The sequence below is a fragment of the Pelophylax lessonae genome (assembly GCF_965119305.1).
Source record: "Pelophylax lessonae genome assembly, chromosome: 4".
NCBI classification, from domain to species: domain Eukaryota; kingdom Metazoa; phylum Chordata; class Amphibia; order Anura; family Ranidae; genus Pelophylax; species Pelophylax lessonae.
In genome coordinates this window covers 535031312-535039792 of record NC_138771.1, presented here as the reverse complement: position 1 = coordinate 535039792, position 8481 = coordinate 535031312, and positions in this window count along the sequence as shown.

The window sequence follows — 8481 nt, the reverse complement described above, 5'->3', positions numbered from 1 at the left end:
AGAGAGTGTCCTGAAGTTAAAGTAGTTGCAACAAGGCTACTGCTAGAGAAAGCAAGAAGAACCACATCTGAACTGCTGACCCCTATAGTGGCCATTCCTTTTGGGAGAGGATGGGGAGTGGCGAGAGTACTGTTGGGGCCGGGACCAGTAGTACAGAACCGCACACCCATCTGCCAAACCAGGGAGACCCACATTTCAGAGGTGCAATGCACACAAGTCGTGAAGGCCAAGTAGTGGTCACAATGTGCATTGGTTGTGGTCGCAGCAACGAACAGTCCAGCTCTTAAAGAGGCAGAGGGGTGTCAATGGGCCCAGAAGTTGAAATCCTCTAGTTCGTCCAGTGAAGGGGAGGCAAGGGCCACTGATGTGGGATCACCCAGTTTGAATATTGTTATGGATCCCTGGAAGAGGGAATCGATGACTGGGGATCAGAAGTAGATTCTGAGTGGAACTCTGGAACTGAGGGAAGAAGTCCAGCAAGTTCCATTTCACTTAGTGAAGAGACAGAGGTAGCGGTCGTTCGGATTAAGCGTGCACTGAATCTGGGGTTCTGTGAGGCCTATGCCACTAGGATCCCAGATCTATCCCCACCCGACACCTATACCTGGGCTCAGGCACAGAACGTCGCCTACTCCAAGCTGATTGCAAAAGTAGAGACCCCTTACACCCCACCTGGGGGAGGAGACAGGCAGAAACTTTCCAGGTTCTCTAATTTTCAACGACTTTTCCAAAGAAAGGTGGCCATGGCGTACGGATACGATTATCCATATGCTCTCCAGGAGTTAATGGGAGAAATCTAGAGCAAGAGGGGGGCTTGGTGTGAAGAGGCTGTCTAGGACTTCCTATATGAGGAGGCCAAGTGAGAGTCAACTGTAAATAGTTCAAGTTGGAATATCCAACTATTCCCTTCTCCCATTCCCTTCTCCCACCAACAAGTTCCACAATAAATATAAAACCAAAACGCCTTGACTGGAGTAAGGATGGATGAGTGAACTGTCCCTAAGTGACTGTCTGCAGGTAATCAATGGATGCCCAAGAAGTCATCACACAGCAAGCCCCACAGGGACAGTGCTACATGTGGTTACAGATGATGGTAGGAGAATTAAAAGATTAAAAGTTGGAGTATTTCTCTAGTTTGGAGGATTTTGTATGCAAACACCCTAGCTGAGATGTATATAGGTCAGTGGTTGTCAACTTATGAGCTAAAGAAGCCCCAAATGTGACCCATGACATCACCAAAGGACCACACATAATGTTCAATATATGTAATGCTTGAGAGGATTGTTGGAAACTGCAGACCTAATGGAGAAAATGAGGGTCCGAGAGTGTGGAGATGCTACATTTTTGGCTGAAAATATGCTGCAGAAAACAATATAAAACTGGGAACGTAACAGGAGGCTAGTAGAGATTAATGCTATTACCCTAATCAATGTTCCCACTACAAACAGTGGGTCCAAGGGCTGATCATCATATACCAAAGGGCTGCAGGTTGGGCACCAGGGATATAGAATATTAGAAGCACTGAAGAATTACCTTTTATGAAGAAAATGCTGCTTCAAGCTCTTTCCTGAGATGGCCGCAGGACCAAAAGCCAAAGTATTTTCTCCAGGAAAGGCAAGTGTTTCTGGTTTATATTTTTGATTCTAGCAAATATTAGAATTTTAAAACAGGTCCACTTTAACTATAAATGCAAGGGAATGCAGGCTTGCTTCACTCAAGCGTCTATGACCAAGAAGTGGGTAGACTGTATGCAGAGTGTCTTATCGCCGTGGAATTTAGCATTTGGCTGGAAAAACAACTACCCAGTTGATCAACTGTTCGCTGAGATCATATGCCATATGCCACCTACAAACATTACAATTAACGACAGCTACCATTTTTTTTAACCAGGATTACATATGACATTGAACTTTTCATTTTAGATGGAACTTACTTAAAAAACAAAAAATGTATACACACAGGTGCATCGGAATTTCATCAAAAAGTTAATTTAGTTCAGTAATTCAATTCAAAAAGTGAAACTCATATACAGTATTTTATATATATGCGTTACACAAAGAGTGATATATTTCAAGCATTTCTTTCTTTTAGGCTGGGTTCACACTATTGTGAATTGGATGCGGGTTTCCCCGAATCCAATTCGTATGTCAGGAGATTGTGGCCGGCTATCTATGGAGCCAGTTCACATATCTCTGGAGCGGCTCCGGTGTGAATTGCCCAGGAGTCCTGTGTGTCTTCTGATCATTTCAGGTCTGAATTCAGCCAAAAATTCTGACTGAAATCGGACCTGAAACAGTGAAAAGGGATGCACCAGACGCATGCTGTGAGCCGCTCCGTGCGGCAGTTTGAACCCAGCCTTAATTTTGATGATTATGGTTTACAGCTTGGCATGGAGGCGATCAGCCTGTGGCACTGCTGAGGTGTTATGAAAGCCCAGGTTGCTTTGATAGCGTCCTTTAGCTTGTATGCATTGTTGGGTCTTCTGTCTCTCATCTTCCTCTTGACAATACCCCACAGATTCTCTATGGGGTTTAGGTCAGGCGAGTTTGCTGGCCAATCAAGCACAGTGATACCATGATCATTAAACCAGGTATTGGTACTTTTGACAGTGTGGGCAGGTGCCAAATCCTGCTGGAAAATAGATCAGTGTCTTCATAAAGCTGATCAGCAGAAGGAAGCATGGAGTGCTCTAGAATTTGCTGGTAGAGGGCAGAGCTGACTTTGGACTTGATAAAACACAGTGTGCTAACATCAGCAGATGACATGGCTCCCCAAATTATCACTGACTGTGGAAACTTCGCACTGGACCTAAAGGCTGATTTTAAAGCAACCTGGGCCTCCATAACACCTCAGCGGTGGCACAGGCTGATCACCTCTATGCCACGCCACATTGATGCGGTAATTCATGCAAAAGGAGCCCTGACCAAGTATTAAATGAATACTATGCTGTTCTTGGACATACTTTTCAGTAAGCCAACATTTCTGTATTAAAAATCCTTTTTATTCTTTTTTGGTCTTATGTAATATTCTAATTTTCTGAGACCTCATCTGGAATATGCAGTTCAGTTTTGGGCACTAGTTCTCAAAAAGGATATTGAGGAACTGCAGAAAGTGCAGAGAAAAGCAACCAAACTGATAAGAGGCATGGAGGAGCTCAACTATGATGAAAGATTAGAAGAACTGAATTTATTCTCTCTTGAGAAGAGGAGATTAAGGGGGGATATGATCAACATGTATAAATACATAAGGGGTCCATATAGTGAACTTGGTGTTGAGTTATTCACTTTACGGTCAACACAGAGAACAAGGGGGCACTCTTTACAACTAGAGGAAAAGAGATTTAGTTTCCAAATACGGAAAGGTTTCTTCACTGTAAGAGCTGTGAAAATGTTAAATAGACTCCCTCCAGAGGTGGTTTTGGCCAGATCACTAGATTTCCTTAAAAAAGGCCTGGATTATTTCCTAGGTGTACATAATATAAATGGTTACTATTATTTATAGGTAAAGTTGACCCAGAGGAATCTTCGATTGCCTCTTGGGGGATCAGGAAGGATTTTTTTCCCCTGCTGGAGCAAATTGGATCATGCTTTGCTGGAGTTTTTTGCCTTCCTCTCGATCAACTGCTGGTATAGGATTATGTATATGGGATTGTATGGTTGGGTTTTCTTTACTGTTTTTTGTTTTTTATTGGTTGAGCCAGATGGACTTGTGTCTTTTTTCAACCTGACTATGTATGTAACTATGTAACTATACTGAATTTTTGGATTTCACTAGCTGTAAGCCTTAATTGTCAAAATTAAAAGAAATATATCACTCTGTGTGTAACAAATCTATATAAAAATATATGAGTTTCTACTTTTTAATTAAATTACTGAAATAAATAACTTTTTGATGATATTCTAATTTTATGAGATGCACCTGTATATACAGTATACAGTATATATTCCTGTTTTTGTATTAGGCTACCTATACTATGAAGTTCCTTGTATACTAATTATTTCCACTTTACACAGGGCTCCTCTGTGTCTCCATCTGATGGGGCGAGAGTGCTATTTATTATGTCTCCCTCAGACATTTGAGGTGTTCACATTTAAGGAATACTGGATCCGCAATGTACCAAAGAAACATAAAGAGCACTGTAATGAATGGCTGTCTGGGCTGTATAAATGATGTAAATACAGACACCAGCATGATATTTACTTGACTCATTTTCCAAAAAGTGACATTAACCGATTTATTTATATAGTGACAACATTGCCTGCAGACGCAACAACAGTTTTTGATGGAAGTGTTCAAAGCAGATTTGTATTTGTGTTCTGGACCCCTATTACTAATGTCATAGTCCCCGACTAACCCCTATTTCCTGGAACAGTCTATGCTTGTCCCTGGAAATTTTAAACACTGGAAACTAACACATTTTCAGCACTAAACACCAAATTTATATCACTCACACTTTCCTGTAATCCAACGCCGATGTCATAGGAGGCCTTAGGAAGCATTGCCTACCCAAAATTAATTTTACACCCTCATAATGTACCTTTTATGTAGTGTTTTCCAGTATTTCTCCCATAATAATGGCGGACACTCCATTGGTTACAAATCCCCTCTCTGGTCTGTAATATCTGTGGTACCAGCTCTACTATAAATGTAATGTGTATCTAAATCCAAGACCTAAAAATGTATGGTAATGAAACTTACTGGTCCTTAGATGTGTTGGCTGCATTCATTTTCTGTTTCACTTTTTTTCTTAATTTTATCTGGTAATCCTGCCATTAACACACTTCCTGACCTAGGGTGACAACCGTATTAAGTAGCGTTGTCACTGTAATACAGGGAGTGTTTTAGGACTAAAAAACACCTCCCACTCTTCTTTTCTTCATAATATAGAGTGGTGTTTTGTAGGGCACAGAGATAGCAGAGACCACAGGAAGTTATCAGCTCACAAGATTTCTGGCTGGATGAAAAGCTTTCTTTTTTGCACTTGTCTAACAGATATAATAAAATTCTTTAACATCTTCCCAAACGTGCTATAGCCGAATCACGGCTACAGCCCGGTCGCACATTTCCGGGAGGGTGCCTATTGACGTCCTCCTGTGATCGCATTTCCCGTGCCCTCTGCAGGGTGCATCAGCAGGGATCTGTGATTCCCATCAGTGAAGCCCATCAGTGCCGCAAATCAGTGTACCCTCATCAGTGCCCATCAGGGTAGCAGCCTATCAGTGCCTATCAATGCAGCCTATCAGTGCCGCATTTCAGTGCAGTGTCATCAGTGACCATCAGTGCCGCATACCAGTGCCGCCTCATCAGCGCCCATTAGTGCCACATATCAGTGCACCCTCGTCAGTGCTGCATATCAGTGCAGCCTTATCAGTGCCCATCAGAGTAGCCTATCAGTGCAGCCCCATCAGTGCCGCATATCAGTGCAGCCTCATCAATGCACATCAGTGCCCATTAGTGCCCATCAGAGCAGCCTATCATTGCATATCAGTGCAGCCTCAGCAGCACACATCAGTGAAAGAGAAAAATTACTTATTTATACAATTTTAAAACAGAAACTAAGAAAAACTTTTTTTTTCAAAGCTTTCAGTCTTTTTTCATTTGTTTAGCAAAAAATAAAAAACACAGTGGTGATTAAATGCCACCAAAAGAAAGCTCTATCTGTGAAAAAAAAAATGATAACATTTTAATTTGAGTACAGAGTTGCATGACTGTGCAATTGTCATTCTAAATGCGACATCGCTGAAAGCTGAAAATTAGCCCAGGCAGGAAGGGGGTAAAAGTGTCCAGTAGGCAAGTAGTAAATAGTGTACTGTAGTGTACAGACTAAAAGGTAAAAGGGACCAAAAATTGTATCTCTGTAGTTGTTTCTATTAGCAGTAGTATCACAATAGCCGTTAATAAAGTGGCACATCACTATTATAAATATGATAGTATATATTGTTATTGCTCTTTTTATAGGAGCAATAGAAATAGTAATGGTACCAATATAATTATATTAGTATCAGAGTAGTAATATCTCCACAGTCATTGTAGTTTAATGTCTTGGCCAGTTTATTAGCTCATTTAGATTTTATTATAACTTATATGTAGTAATGAAATCTATCGGTCAGCTCTCCACTGTATTATCTCCTGTTTCTGACTCTTTTATGGGCTTTTCCCATCTTTTATGTCCTCTTGTTTCATTAGAAACAACATCAGTAAAACATAAATTGTCAATTTCCCATCGTAATCTACCTCCCCGCCTGAAATAAAGGTTACTGCAGATAATACATTAGAATCTACAGCATTTCAAATTTGTTGTTTCTGTGGGGCAATATTGTCTTCTTTTATCTCATTGGAATTTCAGTTCCATTCCCTAGCTACCATTTGTGACCTACGTCCTTTTATTTCATATCTCATACATCAATGTTTCCTAAACTATTGGTCAAGAAAACTCTAAATGGGTCATGGAAGTGTTTGTTTTGGGCGGCCACATGACTGGGGTGGAGATGATTACACATACAAGGTTTTTGAAAATATCCAAAAATTAATTTTTCATCTTTTTTTTAAAGCTTATGGAAATGGTGAAAAGAACTTGTAATGTGTTATACGGCCATTGTCACGTGTCTCTGTTGGGCCTTGTTGACATTTTGGTAAAACTTCTCTTCTTATGTCTCTGTATGGTAACAATTTTTATTGGGTCCTTGGGTAAAGAAGTTTAAGAACCCAAGGGATACATGATGCAACCATAATTCTGATGTATTCCCGCTTTATATCCTGGCTTGATGTCCTCTTTTGCCCACCAATGAACAGACTAGTTAACACCACTACTCCACACTATCTTAAACTTTGCTGCTCAACTCATCCACCTCTTCTCCAAATCTATGCTACACATATGATTTAATTTTCCATTAGGCAGAGTATGTCGCGGCCTGTAGGCTCCACAAGCTAAGAAGCGGCTTTGCCCTATATAGTTTATTGGCCATGCATTTTATTTCTCATTAGTAGATTAATCATCTCTTGTATATCTATTTACACAATATCGCAATATTCTATGCCAGGGAAGCACCAGTTAAAACCCTAGCAGAGAAATTTTGCTTTGAATGCCCTCAAGTTCCATTATTGGAAATCCCATCCTGCCAACTTATTGTTCTTGATTAATTTGTTGGCAGGTGCAGTCTACTTTCTGCACTGTAGGTGGCGCTTGTACGCAGCAGCATTGCAGTTGGAGGGAAAATCAAGAGGAACATGGCTCCTCTATGGTTTCCTGAGTCACTGGGGAAGCTACCTGATTGGATCTTGGGTCAGGCAATGCCTATTTAAGGCCCTGGCTCCCAGGAACAGGTCACCCATCTGGTAGGGGCAGTGATTAGCAGTAGGGAGAGGTTCCAAATGAGTAGGGAAAGTATAGAGACCTGGAGACCTCTTTGTTTGTGTACGGACTGGCCAGGCCGAATTCCACCCCTCAAGACAGATGCTGTTGGTACTTCTGAGACCTGCTTTGCTTCACAGTGCTGTTACATTCTGTGAATGTTCCCAGTCGGGCACCTACCTGCCGGGCTTGCTGTGAATTATTGAACTTTGACATAAATAAAAGTTCTGTTCTGTTACTGCCACACCATGCTACACCTCCCCACAAGTCCTTCACCTGGCTACCAGTTTTACAAGGAATACAGAACAAAATTCTAACAAAACTCACTCTTTACAGCTACCCATAAATCACCCCAAAAATGTCCAAATGTCTGATCCACATAGCACCATCTCCCTTCTCCCAGAATTTCCTGTCATTCACTTTCTAGATCCGCTTTTCTAATGCTGTTTTGCACTTTCTAACCCAACCTTTCTCAATCTTTCTCCCCCAGAGGAACCCCTATCAAAGTTTTCAGGTCTCAGTGAACTCTTGCTACAGTAAGATTAGTCCATCAGGGTAATTGGGAAGATGCCCTTTACATTGGTGGTCAGTAAGAGGAATGCCCTCCTTACAGTGGTGGATAGAATGCAACCAATAAAGTTGCCTAAGAAGATCAATGGTGTTATGCTGCTGGCTCTGCCAACTGGCGGTGGACCTGGGTGACCATCAGGTGGGAGGTCAATCAACCACAGCTCAAGGAACCCCAAAAGACATATTGAGGATGCCTAGAGTTACAGAGAATCCTGGATGAGGATGGCTGCTCAAACCATTCAAGTGCAGTTTAAAAATTGGCCTCTACAGATAAGCCTATGATCTGCCTTAAGGCATCCTGTTGATTCACTTATCCACCACTGCTTACTCTTCCACTCTCTGAAATGCATACTGCTTTATACACAGGTTCCCCTATCTTGTATTTCTTTCTAATTATTATTCCTTTAGACTGTAAGCTCTGATGGGCAGGACTTTCATTTTTAGTGTGTCTTGAATAATCAGCTGTATATGTTTTGCTAGGCAATGGAATGTTCTTTTTGCTCAGATGATTTTCAAATTTCTGTACTATTTTATACTCTTTGTAAAGCACCAATGGAAAT